The sequence below is a fragment of the Arachis hypogaea genome, chromosome 20, assembly GCF_003086295.3.
Source record: "Arachis hypogaea cultivar Tifrunner chromosome 20, arahy.Tifrunner.gnm2.J5K5, whole genome shotgun sequence".
In the NCBI taxonomy this organism is placed as follows: domain Eukaryota; kingdom Viridiplantae; phylum Streptophyta; class Magnoliopsida; order Fabales; family Fabaceae; genus Arachis; species Arachis hypogaea.
The window spans coordinates 124,250,877-124,266,385 of NC_092055.1; the positions used below are offsets into that span (position 1 = coordinate 124,250,877).

The following is a 15,509-nucleotide window of genomic DNA, read 5'->3' on the forward strand; positions in this document are numbered from 1 at the left end:
ACAGTTTAAAGAATATTCTTTTACTGAACTCTTTTAATTTAGTAAAGTAATAGAGAGTTATATACTTTTAAACACAATTACCTGTGTCCAATTCTCCCAGTTATATTTCCCCTTTTTAATGTTTAGAGGCTCAATTATTTCAAGCCATTTTATTACATAAACTGCACAATCATAGTTGAAAACCAAAAATAAATTAGCAAATTAAAATAGGACAGCAAGAGAAAACACAAAATTTTTAGAGAGAAAGATTTATACTCTGTTTTTTGGCCTGCAATGTCGATGTATGGCGGTTGAATTTCATGATCGTCTTTCCTGAGAGGTGCCCTCCGCCCCATCGCCCCCGCGGAATATACCCTCATTCTGGAAATCACATACCCCTAAAATAAAAAAAAAACAAAGCAAAATATAAGAAAGACTAAATTTAATACCTGATTACACACAAAGTATCCCATAGTACACCTTATTTTGAACAAAACTACACCCAAATATTAAAATGCAAACAACAGAATTAACTTACAACAAATTTATTAAGCTTCAATCTATCTGGGGAGGGACACTTCTTGTGATATGGGTCAAGGATACAAAATTTTTTCTTTCTAACATCAGCCATCCATATCCACCAATGCTCCCCGTAGCAAACAGGTGCAAATATCTTAAGTATGGCCACATTGAACAATATTTTAGTTTAATTGGCACAATAACGAAAGAATTGTGATAAGAAGCTTTAGAAACGAAAATTTACATATGGATGGGATGCCAATTTTTTCAGGTCCAAAAAAGGTATGAACATTTTGTAGTCTTCAATGTCAAACGGCTTTTTACTTTTTACATGTAAGAACTCGCCACCGTTATGATTCCCAATAGCCATGTTCTGCAACATTTGTGTAACACCGAAAGAAATAGTTACTACACCCAATACATTACATAAATACACCCAAAATTGAGTTCAATACACATTACCACAATAGTAGGGGGAGACAGTAAATTTGTTCTTCAAATCTTCTAATATTTTGTTTGTTCAGAATTAGACACATAACAGTGACAATCTAGAAAAATAAAAAACCCAAATTAATTACATCAATCAACATTATAGTCATAGCTCATAATAAATTCATTAATCTTATTCTAATATTACTTCAGCTTCGATATATGTACTAGCTTTTAAAGACACGAAGTGGATTTTTGACAATTGCATTGGTTGTTGGGCATTGAGGATTCACATTGGCTCCCACTCATTAGTACATCCATCCTCGTAGGTCTTTACATGTGTGGCCCAAAGGTATCACTTTTCTTTTAGGTCGGCCGACAATTTTGTCCTCCTTGCAGGAGTTTCAAACTTTTCAAAAAATTGGTCGGCAGGCTGCTTTTCGATCGGGGGAATTTTATCCTCTGCAAAATTCAATGTTGCCGCAACCCCAGTGTTTGTAATTTGCTCCACCAGATCCTCTAATTCTTCAATTAGTATTGGTGTCTCAGGACTTTTTCCCTTCTCAGATCCCGGTCGCCCCTCCTGAGTCAGCGTTTCTTCCTGACTCAAATCAGTAAAGCCAAGGCTGAATGATGCCGCCAGAAATTATTTTGGTACATAGGATGCTGTGTTGGCAATCATCATCAATGCAGCAATGGCTTCACGAGGTAGATTACTGAGTGTTAACATATAAGATACTATAAGAATAAGAATAGACGAATGATATCAAAAGAGAGTTATATTGTGTAGAATTTACACTTTAGAAGGAGCTGCTGGCACTGTGGGTGTGCGACAGTAGGTTGCTAGGGTTGTGGAGTGCTGCAAGGTTAGAGATAAGGATTTAAATTATAAAAAGATATACCCAAATAAGAAAAAAATACACCCGAATAATAACCAAATATACCCGAATATTATTCCTTACCCCTTAATTGTTTCTTCGCTAATTTTCTTCCTCAGAGACTTTGGGGGGGATGGTTCAATTTGCATAGGGCTTGCTGCTATTGTCTGCGACAAAGGCATGCATACTTGAATCAGAACTCTAAACAAGACAAAAATAAAAAGTTAAAAATAATGTCAAAATACGAAGGACATGATTTTCAAATATGGCTTAAATGGAAACATGATTCATGATAGGACACTGGAATCATTTGATCCATATTAGTGACCCATTTGGGAGGATAAAAATTAATCCCTGTTAATATCATTTTCTAAACTAATGTTCCTTTACTTTAGTTGTTCTCGACACAATTTTCTAACTGCAATCAAAATTTCAAATGCAATTCAGGTTAAACATACAATATGCTGTAAGAATATTATGTAATGATTTACCCAAACTATTTTATGGAGTAGCTAATCTTACAACAACAAAAGCCACAGAAACAACTAAGTTAACAAAGTAGGGCCTCCTAATAAAATAATTGCAAGATTAACTATTATACGTATCAAGAACATTGACCCTAAGAAAACCAGAGATATAGTAGCTGTGTTTTAAGAAGTAAATTAAGCCAATAAAGATCATAATATGAGAATCTCAATCCAACCTCGTAGGTCATGTTGTCAGGATCAATACTGTCTTGCCAAACAACCTAAAAAAAACATGGCAAAACTGCTTAGAAATCTTTTATTGTGCTTCTCAGAAATGGAAAACTAGTGTTAGAAAATAATGTAGCTTTCCCAGAAAAAAATGTCTACGAATTCAAATATCAGTTTTTCAAAAATAAAAATTACTGTTCATAAACTAAAGGCTAAATTGCCCTCATTATACTCATCAAATGTAACTGAGTTGGGTCATCTTTTGTTGAGTTGGGTCACTGACTGATTCTTCTTCTAGACCCAACTTGAAATCCACCAAAATAATGTCAAATACACCTAAAGCATTTAAAAGAAACACTGGCTCTGTTTTTTAAGAACTTACGTAGTTGCAAATTTTTCTTTTTTTCCTGCCTTTTTTTCTTGAATAAAATATTAAAGGACTTTTTTTCTAGGAACAATATATACAAAATTAGAAGCAGATGGTAACAAAAGAATTAAGCCAATGGCATTAGAAACAGAAATTACATGCTATCTGTGGGTTTGTTTACGCTGCTTTGATCTGTTTGTGTTTGAAACATAGGATCATTTTTGCTTTCTAAGTTCACCTCCGGCATTCTAAGCATAGAATAAACATCATTCAGTAAAAATACTATTTAATTAAATGAGGATCTCGAAATTCTATCAAATAAAGGATCTTACATTTCGGATGAATCATAATGAGCTTCCGTCGATGGGAGCCCAGCTTCCTTCATCCTGGGAAAGAAAAAACAATTATCAGCAACAAAAAATACCTTAAAATTGGCAATATACACCCAAATTCAACATACCCCTGTGCAGCCTTTTCATTGTTTTTTTTTCTTTTTTGATTCTCTGAAGAATTCTTCTATTTCTTCAGTTCTTACATCAGTTCTGACAGTACATCTAAAAGAATATGTTAACAAATAAAATTTTGATGATAAAAAGTAAGATAGCTTTACAACGTATCTTACACATCATAGGATTCAATTTCTTGTTCAGAAGACGAATCCTCAACAATGTGCTTTCTTTTTTTGGATTGCGTCCTGAAAATAAAAAAAAGTATGAATGAGACAAACACAACAAAATTGATGATAAAATACCCTCCGAAAGTAGTGCATACTTTTTGGGTGGAGTCTGAATTTTTTTCTTTTATTTTTGTTTTATTATTAGTGACGATTCTTCATTTCTGAAATTAAATGAGAAACACGGTTAATGCATCAAATTTTGATAATAAATAGAAAAGAAAGAAATTCAATGACAATTTCAGAATCTTACTCATCATCGAATTCACTTTCACTTTCTGAAGAGGAATCCTCCACAATCTGTTTCCTTTATCTGGATACCATTCTGGTGAGCAAACAATTATTAGCAAAAAATACCTTAAAAATAACAAAATACACCAAAAAATATTACTTAACTTTTAACTATCCTCGTGGGTTGTTTCCTTATTTCTGTTGGTTCTACTGAGTCTTGTTCAGACTCAGACTCAGAAGAAAAAGCAAATTCACTCTGCGATGAAGCACTCTCGGATGAACTGACCTTCTTCTTTTTTGTCTTTTTCTTTTTTTTCTTTCTTTTCTTTCTCTTTCATTTTCTTCATTTTCTTTTTCACTTCCGCCCTCTTGACGATGCCCTGAAATAGTTGAAACGTTAGTTTATACCATCTACATAAATCAAATACAACCAAATTAGAGAAATTATTATGTTCAGTTACCATATGACCGTCAATTTCTGCTCTGATCCTCTAAACCAGTAACTCCCTATTCCAATGGATGACCGAGAGCAGTCCAGGGATTGCTTCTCCTTTCTTGTTTGTGTGTTTTGTTAGATGAAAATATACTATCATCAAGGCATAGAGGTAGCTATCAATCAATTTTTTCTTTTTCAAACAGTAATTAGTTATGCCCTTGATGATGAAATCAAGGACATGGCTGTCCTAGTTCCATTCCGTTATGTTGTCCAATCGAAAAATTAGAGGGATGTGGACAGGAGATACTTTGTTTATCGTAGTTGGAAACAAGAACGCCATTTGAATATAGAGGATGAAAATCCTCTTGAACATGAGGTGATCTTGATCATTGTCAACACTAATATCCATCATCTGATTGGTCAGATTCTTTAGTGTTTGCCCCTGGAACCTTCTAAAAATTTGTTTGTTCTCCTCAGAAAGGTCTTTAAAACTCACATTTTTCTGGAAATAGGTCTCCTACAAAAAAAACACCAATTACACTCCAAATCACTTGAAATAAACCCAAATAGCAGCCATATACACCTAAATTTATTTCTTGATTACATGATATTAGAAGACTATAAAGATTTTCTGTAATGAGTTACCTGATGCATTGAGACCAAGGGCAGCTCCTATTTTTTTGGGTTTAATTTTCAACGAACCGTGCCTTGTTTCCCAATTTATTTTTTTCCAAATTAAAGGAATTAGCCAAATCCTTCAACAGTTTGTGTGGCACATTCATCGGCGGAATATGCATCAGACCACCAAATCCTAATTCCTGAACGATGCCCTTCTTTGCCTCGCTCATTTTTTCAAACTGTTCCTTCAATAGTCGTGTGGAGCATCTCAAATTCTTGGTTTGCTATAAACAAAGCAAAAAGAGAGTCATTTAAATAAGCTATATTTATACTAGGAAAAATTGACTTAGTCTAAGATATGTGTGTGTGTGTGTGTGTGTGTGTGGGCGCGCACGCGCTTACATTGTATTTTTTTTCCACCTTGGCTCTTGCTTGTCATTTTTACTGTAAGAAATAAAAAATATTATTAATAGATAAAAATACCAGCCAAATAACAGTCATATACACCCAAATACCAGCCACATACACGCAAATACCAGCAACATACACCCAAATAACTGCCAGATACACCCAAATACCAGCTACATATACCCAAATTCAGACATTTATTTTTTTTTTTTTTTTGATTACATGACATTATATAAGTTCAAAATGATATTCAAGTCAATCAAACATGCATACAATGACATTACAAGCTCAAGCACAAGTACAATAGCACCAGTTACACTTGAATACTCTTGATATATATACCAGTCACAGACACCTGTATTTTTTTTTAGATTACATAACATTATATGAGTTCAAAATGATATTTAAGTTCAAAATGTCACTAGAAGCACCAGTCACATTTGAATTCGGGTGATATACACCCAAAAATCGGTCATATACACCCAAATATGAGTTCACTTGAAATACAGTACAAAGTATATATGTATACAAACTCACTTCCAAACATGCAAACATGCACAAAAACAGATGAAAAAATACATTAAACCATTCACTAAAAGTACATAAAACAGTATAACCGACTTAACAGTTTCACCAGAATAGTAATATCTACTTTAAACCAAGAACATATAATGAATCTACTTAATAAAAGAGAAATACGACAATATAATGCTTCGCCTTCGAAATCAAAAAGAGAAATCTGAAAAACCTCGAAGATTAGTGAAATAGTACCTTGAATAATGTTTCTTCTTTCTTTTCTTTGATTTTTTATGGAGATTTTGATGTTTTCTTGTTGATTTGTCGAGTGTTGGCAAGGAGTTTGAAATTTTCTTTAGAGTTTTTCGAATGTGCCTTGAATCTCGATGGTTGTGGTTTTGATCGAGGAAGAAGAAGAAGAGTCGTTCATAATGGTGAGTAGCGCGCTTTGTAAACGGTTCAGTAACGCACGTGTTTAAAACGCTTGAGTTGGGAGAGAGTATTTTTTGGTGGGCTTGGCCCAAGACTTGTAAGCCAAAAAGGCTTGTATGTGTAGTATAACTGATATAAAAATATATGTGCTCTCAAATTATATTAAATAAGAATACATAAATAATTATATATTTAATAACAGTTGATATTTTTATAAACTCTATTTTAAAAACTTATAAGTTATTAGATAAAAATGTAAAAATAATTATATATTTAACAACAATTGCTTGAAATTTTGGAATGGATCCGTGGTGCCTTTAACTCAAACAACCCTATCACAAATCCATAGGACAGAATTAACTCATCCTAGACCTAATTAAAAGCAGGAACATGGCACTCCCTAATTAATTAACTTGTTATTTGTTCAAATATATTTGATTATCAGCACAGGAAATAATAAATTAATTAAAGTATGGCTAAATTATATATATGTTAAAAACTAAGAGTAAATAGTCAAAATGGTCTCTAAAAGATCACGCAATTTTTAATTTGGTCCCCGAAAGATTTTTTTAATCAAAATCATCCCCGAAAGATTTTTAGTTAGTCACATTAGTCCTTCTGTTAACTCTCTCGCTAACACCGTTAACGGAAGCTGACGTGGCACATTAGGATCAATGTCAGCACACCCCCATCCATCCTGGTTGTCTGCCAGCACGACTACTTCTCGAAATTTCATCATATTACTCCCTAACTAATAAACCCTAATCCTATCATAGTGTACATATGTCCCCTTACGTTGAGTGCAGCTGCAGAGGTTCAAAGACCAATATTGGAGCTCACCAGCATGATGGGTGGTGGAAACGGAGGTCATCATGGAAGGGTCTCCTGTCAATCAGTTGGTAGCTATGGGTCTAGCTCGTTTATGCGAAGAAAGAGGAAGAATGAAGACCTGATATGTCATTGTGGGTTGAAGACATTGATTAAGAAATCTGAAACTTCAGAGAACCTAGATAGATTGTTTCATACATGTCCAAGATACCAAGTGAGTTGTTCTCATAAATTCCTTTATCTTTAACATCCTTACTAGTTGTGGGGGTTTTCAATTATAAGATTCCTTAAATTTCTGTAGAAGGGCAGCCATTGCAACTTCTTCAAGTGGATTGATGAAGATGAATATGACAGAGAAAATGGAGATGCAAAAATTAATGTGGAAGTAGAGAGCAATCATGATGAGTGAAAAGTAAACAATTCATGGAGAATGGAGAGTTTGGAAGCAAAAGTGAGATTTGCAAGAATGCTAATGACATTTATGTTCATTGGATTGATAATTGTGATTTTAGTTGTGGGATTAATTTGCACATTTTTTATTTCAAGTGATAGTGTAATTAATTTGTATTTAGGCATGTAATTTGGTATGAACAAGAACTAGAAGATATGTCTTATCGTATTCAATTTAGCCTTTAATTGAGCAACTTGTTTTTCTAAATTTTATTTTAGCAATGTTATCCTTTAAATTGTAACCTGGTTAATTGAACTTCAAAATAATGGTTGAACTTAACACTTTATGAAATCAGTAAACACATTACACAATTGTACCTAATGACACAAGATTATAATGATATGTAGAAAAACAAAATATTTCCATATATTGAAACTGAAATAGCAACATTGTTTGATCATAATTTTCTGATCGATATCCAAAAAACTAACCATATTAATGTAATCAAAGGGCTAAACCAAAACATAAGGGACTTAACATTGAAACCACCCACAATGTTTTTAATGGAAATAAGAGAGCCCTATACAAAAAATATATCACTAGTCCTAATCACATAATGTTCAGATATCAGCATCAAGTAAGCTTATCCTTTTTCCTAGGAGGTTTGAATCCTGGAGTAGGAACAAACGTCATAAAATCTGCAAGTACAGCTACTTCTTACACACGCCCTCCACCAGTTGTGGTTCTGAAACCCCATGCTCAAAGTATATGTTAATAACATTGTTATTCCTCCTACAAGACTTGATCATCGCAATCAAATCAGCATCAACGTCTAACTTCTTTAAGCGAAACTCTAGAGACAATCAGAGAACCTTCCAAACGCAGTTGTTCGCCTCATACCCTAACTCCTTATAATACCCCTTCACAAAAAAAATATCTACTGTATCTGCCTCAATATATATCCATTAACACTTCCGTGTGATCTGGTTCATAAATCATTCTTCCCCTTATGTCGGTTTTAAACTTTCCACCGTGGTGAAATACAAATGTCATTGGAGGTCCTTCTATCTACAAAGAAATATAGATAAAACTCAACCTAATCCCAAAATGACAAATAACTATATAATGTACATTATCTTATTACAAGAGTTTTCACAACAACAAAAAAAAGTTTAACTCATTAGTAATAGCATACAAGGAAAATTAGCATTCATATCCTCTAAGAGTATTATCTAAGTAATATCAGACAAGTAATATCATACAAGTAAACTTATTAGCCAAGGTTTGTTTTTCATGCTACTTAGAATGTGAACAATTTTTTATCTCCATTTTTTTATCTCATGACAATGCATGATCTTATTCTTGGGAAGCAGACCAATACAGGTAATTGGAGAAAAATTGCATGATCTTTTGTAAACGTAATTTTAAATTCAGAAAAATTAACATTTATAATTTAGAGTACGTATTTGGAATACATATTTGGAGTACGTATTTGGAAACAATTCATTTTGTTTACTCTGTTTTTAAAAATGTAGCCTAATGCATGTTTATCTCCACCGATCACAGTTCGCAAACCCTAACCAAATTTCAAAAATAATAATGCTAAACTATAAACCACCTATAAATTCGAGCTTAAACACATTCAAAATGAGTTTATTAACCACAACAAACCCATCTCCATAAAAATGAAAAAAAAATAGAGATACCTGCATCATTGCAAACCAAATCACTAGGGCACAAATAACACCCAGGCAAAATCGAACAACATTTCATCCAAGTAAAATAACACTATCAGGATCTGATTCTCTCTTTTGCAATCAAATATAGCATATATGTTACAAAAAAAAACATTTTTCATATCTTGTAGTAGCGTCGACAATGCTGCCTTCCTTCCTATCTTGCTTGCAAAATCCAAACATACTGTCGCTAGAGAACACAAGCGACACCGGCCGTATGATCGTGCTTCGGATTCCAGTCTCAGTCGTCTTCCATGGAGCTTTGTTGCTATGTTCACAGAGCAATGACGAACAAGGAGTTTCTTTTTACTTAATGTGAATAGGAGTGTGTTTGAAGTGGGAGGAGTTACGCGTTTTGGCTTCCTACCCACTCTATACAACGTCGTTTCTCCTTTGGTTTCTCACACACTTAAAACGGCATCGTTTCTCCTCTGGCTCCTTACACACTTAAAACGGCGTCATTTTTATAGCTGACATGTATTCCTAACTTGCCATGTCAGCTTCCTTTAACGGCGCTAGCGAAAGAGTTGACGGAAGGACTAACGTGACTAACCAAATCTTTCCGAGATAATTTTGATTAAAAAAATCTTTTGGGGAGCAAATTGAAAATCGCGTGATCTTTTAGGGACCATTTTGACTATTTACTCTAAAAACTAAAGAAAAATGTGATAATGATACTATAGGTACATAGTACGGACAATGCGAATAAGCGGTCTATATATATATATATATATATATATCACTTTAACTCCTTAAGAGACATGCATGGATCTGTCCAAAAATTATTGCAATGTATTCCTTTGACACTTTTTAATTTAGATATGGAAGCGGAAATGGGTAGAACGTAGTTATGGAGTGTATGGGTGTTTTACGCGGGTGTGGTATCAGGATCGAAGAAATCGGACGGTCCGAATTCAAGGTAAGTAATCAGACGGTCTGATTTAAGGTGCACAAATCGGACCGTCCGATTTGTGTCCTCCCTGCCACGTGTCGAGCATGCGTCTCTCCCTGGAACGGTGATCCCCTTATACCAACATACCGCTCTCTTGAAAAAAAATAAAGAAGCAGAAATATAAAGATGTTGATCGTCCTAAACTTCATATTATCAATTATCTCTGCCATTTTGATTATGTAAGTTTGTTTTTAAATTTTTTTATATAACTGAAATATTATAAATAATGTTAAAAATTAAGATTGTTAATAATAGTTAGTGTAATAGTTAGACATATATATATTTAAATTTAGTTAGTGAATATGTTAATCAATGATAATATTTGGATTAGACTAATGTAGTAGATTAATAAAAAATATATGTTTAGAATTGTTTGTAATAATTTAAGAAATTATAATTAATTATTATTAGAGCTACGCTATTATTATTGATATTATTGTATAATTTTTGTAAAGTAGAATTTATAGAAGATTATATTTTTGATCGGGTAATAATTATTTATTTATTGTGAGATATTAAATTAACATAAATATATTATAATAATATTATTGTAGTTGAATTAGATTTGTCATACGATTTAGGGTAAGTTAGCTATTATTAATAGTAAGTTAGTATTTATTATTAGTGAAATAACAATAATTATTATTCGATTTATTTATGAATAAATAAATAAATAAATAATTATGTAAAAAATAATTTAATAAAGATTTAGGAAACAGTTGACTAAAATATTTAATATGAATAATAATATTTTTTTTTTAAAATTAAAAACTATTTGAAATAATTTTTAGTACTATTAATAAAATTTAGAAGTTAAATTATTATTATTATTATTATTATTCTGGAGTTTAGTAGATTGGATTTAGTAAAATCAAATTTTTTTGGTATTTTTAATAATTAATGATTATTGTTAGATATTTAATTAATATATTTTATGTAGTTAAATTTACAAATTTTTTAATAATGATAGTTAAATAATTGGTAGGTTAGTTGTATTTATGCATACATGCTAGTTACTAAATTAGCTAATTAATAGTAAGTTTAGTATTAGTTTAATAAATTAGTTACTATGATTATAAAATTATTAACTTTTAGTAGTAAATTAGTTATTATTAATTATTTGACTAATAGTTTGCTATGTTTTTGTAGAGTTCATGGAATTTGACATGTAACCACCTACTGTTTTCGGATCTGTACAATCAAAATGTGGAGGAGCATTTACAGTTTACTGATTTTTATCATTTTTTTTAGATTGGAACAGTTCAATGTCAGAAAGCACTGGTAAATGCTCTAGTCGAGAGGTCGCACCCAGACACACACATTTTACCTTCCAATTGGTGAATGTGCTGTGACAATGGAAGATGTGGCTGTTATTCTTGGTCTTCCGACAAACGATCTTCTAGTGACAGGAGTGACTATGAGTAGTCATGAAACTTTAGAGACTGAGTGTTTGCACCAATTTAGGGTTGAACTTTGTCAATAATGAACTTCGACATACTCAACATTACCTATATTGACAACAAGCTTTTGCAGGTACGCTATCTTGAACTTTCTCAAAAATTTAACTCTATATGCCTGATGCAAAACATGTGAAAAGTTCTAGGAGACAACCAAGCTCCGTTACTACGGGCAACAGCTGCATTGATCAATTCGTGTCGGTCAGAGATCAGTCCTATACCATCCTAAGTCACCACATGTTGTCGCAAGTTACTAAGAAAAAAGTGTCACGCATCAGAAGTCTCTTCCTCCACAATGGCAAATGCAATTGGGATGATATTGTTGTTACCATCCTGTGAAACTGCAATCAACAAACAACCCTTATACTTTCTATACAAGTGGGTCCCATCTACCAGGATAACTGGTTTGCAATGTCTAAATGCTCTAATGCAGGGGTAATAACTCTAGAAGACTCGATGTAATATCCGGATATTAGTTACTAAGTCATCGCCTTGATATGCAGGAATAGTTTCAAAATGGACGACTACTGATGGCTCCTTATGACACATGGCCTCAAATCATATGGGCAAAGTTTCGTACGAAGCTTTCCAAACTCCAAATATTTTTTCTAGTGACATTTTCTTAGCCAACCATGCTTTCCGATAGCTGATGGTGTAATTAAACTTTGACTGCACTTCTGCAATAACTGATTTCACCTTTATCGATGGGTCAGCCTCTACCAATGGCTTTATTGCTTCTGCAATTGTGTTCGAATCCAGCTTCGAATGATCCTGAAAAATGGCAGCTCTGGTACAAGTGTGACTACTATTATACCTCCTTATAACCTAATAGTATTTTCTGCGGATCATGGTAACCCTGATCAGCCAATCACAACCTGACTCATACGGTGTACACTTGGCATAAAATGTCAACGATTTCGACTCATAGACCCGGTAGTCTACACCTCTTTAGATGGTATAATCTTTTATCGCCATAATAACAGCTTCCTTGAAACTGAATTCCATTCCCATGGCAAATTCACCATCTACCATAATAGGAATTTCTACACGACACAGCCACATCATAAATATTTAATAAACAAATATTTCATGAGTGAAACTAAAACTAAAATCTATCTATAACTATTTGGTCCATCGATCAATATAAATTATAACAAAATTCTAATCCTTCTTATAAATATAGGCAATTACGTACCTGCATTCATATATTCAGAAAATTTCAGAGCATGTATGGCCTCTAAATCCAAAGCTTGCATGAAAGATGGCTCATCAAACGGATGTTCGTTTGCCAGTGTATTTGCCACGTCTGTCACATTTGTCTCTATAGTGTCGTCACCTTGATCTTCATCTCCATCTGGACCAACAACTTCGTAATTGCTTTCAAACTCTTCCTCACTGTCACTATTGTAATCTTCCCGTTCAATATTTCGGTTGGCTTCAGATTGTTCGAACTCAATATACAACTCAATGAACGACATCTGAGCGCAACTTTCAATATACATTGAAAACATCTCTTGCATGCTCGCTTCATCAGTTATATATTTGGTTTAAAATTTAACGAATCCACCAAATACCAGTATAGGATACCTGTATAAAATATATGATATTTTCCTTGACATTTCAGAATCTATCTTCTCACAAAACCTACCTTTTAGTTCTTCGAATGAGATTGTGAATGGAATAACAATATCTAACGAATTTTCACAAACAAATTTCACTCCTTTAGATGTTTGTAACAAAATCTGACCAAAATAATATACTTTTAATAGAACTCTATGATGAGCGGATAATTTATACGCTTTTTGGCATTGTTTTTAGTATGTTTTTAGTAGGATCTAGTCACTTTTAGGGATGTTTTCATTAGTTTTTATGTTAAATTCACATTTCTGGACTTTACTATGAGTTTGTGTGTTTTTCTGTGATTTCAGGTATTTTCTGGCTGAAATTGAGGGACTTGAGCAGAAATCAGATTCAGAGGTTGAAAAAGGACTGCTGATGCTGTTGGATTCTGACCTCCCTGCACTCTAAGTGGATTTTCTGGAGCTACAGAACTCGAAATGGCACGCTTCCAATTGCGTTGGAAAGTAGACATCCAGGGCTTTCCAGCAATATATAATAGTCCATACTTTGGCTAAGAATAGGCGACGTAAACTGGCGTTCAACGCCAGCTCTCTGCCCAATTCTGGCGTCCAGCGCCAGAAAAGGATCCAAAACCAGAGTTGAACGCCCAAACTGGCACAAATACTGGCGTTCAACTCCACAAATGGCCTCTGCACGTGCAACACTCAGTCTCAGCCCAAACACACACCAAGTGGGCCCCGGAAGTGGATTTATGCATCAACTACTTACTTCTGTAAACCCTAGTAGCTAGATTATTATAAATAGGACCTCTTACTATTGTATTAGGCATATTTGGTCTCAGTTTTAATCCATTGTTCATCTTAGGAGACTATTGATCACGCTTTAGGGGGCTGGCCATCTCGGCCATGCCTGGACCTTTCACTTATGTATTTTCAATGGTAGAGTTTCTACACTCCATAGATTAAGGTGTGGAGCTCTGCTGTTCCTCAAAGATTAATGCAAGTTACTACTGTTTTCTATTCAATTCATCTTATTTCGCTTCTAAGATATCCATTCGCACCCAAGAACGTGATGAAGGTGATGATTATGTGTGACTCTCATCACCATTCTCCCCTATGAACACGTGCCTGACAAACACTTCCGTTCTACATGAAATAAGCTAGAATGAATATCTCTTAGATCTCCTAACCAGAATCTTCGTGGCGTAAGCTAGAATGATGGCGGCATTCAAGAGAATCTGGAAGGTCTAAACCTTGTCTGTGGTATTCTGAGTAGGATTCAATGATTGAATGACTGTGACGAGCTTCAAACTCGCGAGTGTTGGGCGTTAGTGACAGACGCAAAAGGAGGGTGAATCCTATTCCAGCATGATCGAGAACCGACAGATGAATAGCCGTGCCGTGACAAGGTGCGTGAGCATATTATTCACTGAGAGGAGGGGATGTAGCCACTGACAACGGTGATGCCCTTGCATAAAGCCAGCCATGGAAAGGAGTAAGACTGATTGGATGAAGATAGCAGGAAAGCAGAGGTTCAGAGGAACGAAAGCATCTCCATTCGCTTATCTGAAATTCCTACCAATGAATTACATAAGTATTTCTATCCATATTTTATTGTATTAAATTCGAAAACACCATTATCCATTTATATCTGCCTGACTGAGATTTGCAAGGTGACCATAGCTTGCTTCATACCAACAATCTCCGTGGGATTCGACCCTTACTCACGTAAGGTATTACTTGGACGACCCAGTGCACTTGCTGGTTAGTTGTATCGAAGTTGTGAACCATGGTATTGGCACCATGTTATTGGCGCCATTGCCAGGGAAAGAAAGAGCCATGAATTTTACATAATTGCAGTGTAATCACGATTACGCGTACCAAGTTGCTCTCGTTGCCAAGGATTGTTCGAGCCTGGACATCACAATTTCGTGCACCAAGTTTTTGGCGCCGTTGCCGGGGATTGTTTGAGTTTGGACAACTGACGGTTCATCTTGTTGCTCAGATTAGGTAATTTTTTTTTATTTTATTTTCAACATTTTTTCAAAAATATTTCTAAAATTTTCTCATCTGTTTTCGAAAAAAAAATGTTTTCAAAAATTTTATTCAAGATTTTTAAGAATGAATTCTAGTGTTTCATGAAGCAAGTGAAGCCTGGCTGACTGTAAAGCCATGTCTAAATTCTTTTGGACTGAGGCTTCCAAACCATCAGAGGTAAGTTACATGCTTGATAAATGATGAGCAGCAATTTGTTATCAAGAGCAATATACTCTGGTGTTACATGCTAAAGCTTGGCTGGCCATTGGCCATGTCTAGTGTTTTGGACTGGAGCTTTCATTGAAGGCTTGGCTGGCTAGTGAGCCATGTCTAATTCCTGGACTGAA

The 15,509-nt window shown here is 34.2% G+C and overlaps 1 long non-coding RNA gene across 3 annotated transcripts in view; it reads right to left on the bottom strand.

Moving 5' to 3' along the window:
* Positions 1–903: 903 nt before the first annotated feature.
* LOC112784824 (uncharacterized) overlaps positions 904–15,509 on the bottom strand; it is a 31,900-nt gene continuing 17,294 nt past the window's right edge. The window contains exons 3-15 of one of the 3 annotated variants that reach the window (XR_003194065.2): positions 5,228–5,269; positions 4,853–5,109; positions 4,233–4,724; positions 3,794–4,151; positions 3,639–3,704; positions 3,490–3,561; positions 3,328–3,409; positions 3,200–3,253; positions 3,026–3,115; positions 2,509–2,553; positions 1,890–1,972; positions 1,725–1,786; positions 904–1,643 (exon numbers count right to left, since the gene is read on the bottom strand). This is a non-coding gene — a long non-coding RNA (uncharacterized lncRNA). Of the gene's footprint in view, positions 1,644–1,724; positions 1,787–1,889; positions 1,973–2,508; positions 2,554–3,025; positions 3,116–3,199; positions 3,254–3,327; positions 3,422–3,489; positions 3,562–3,638; positions 3,705–3,793; positions 4,152–4,232; positions 4,725–4,852; positions 5,110–5,227; positions 5,270–15,509 lie in introns of all 3 variants that reach the window. The other 2 variants (XR_011878932.1, XR_003194066.3) reach the window with 2 other exon arrangements.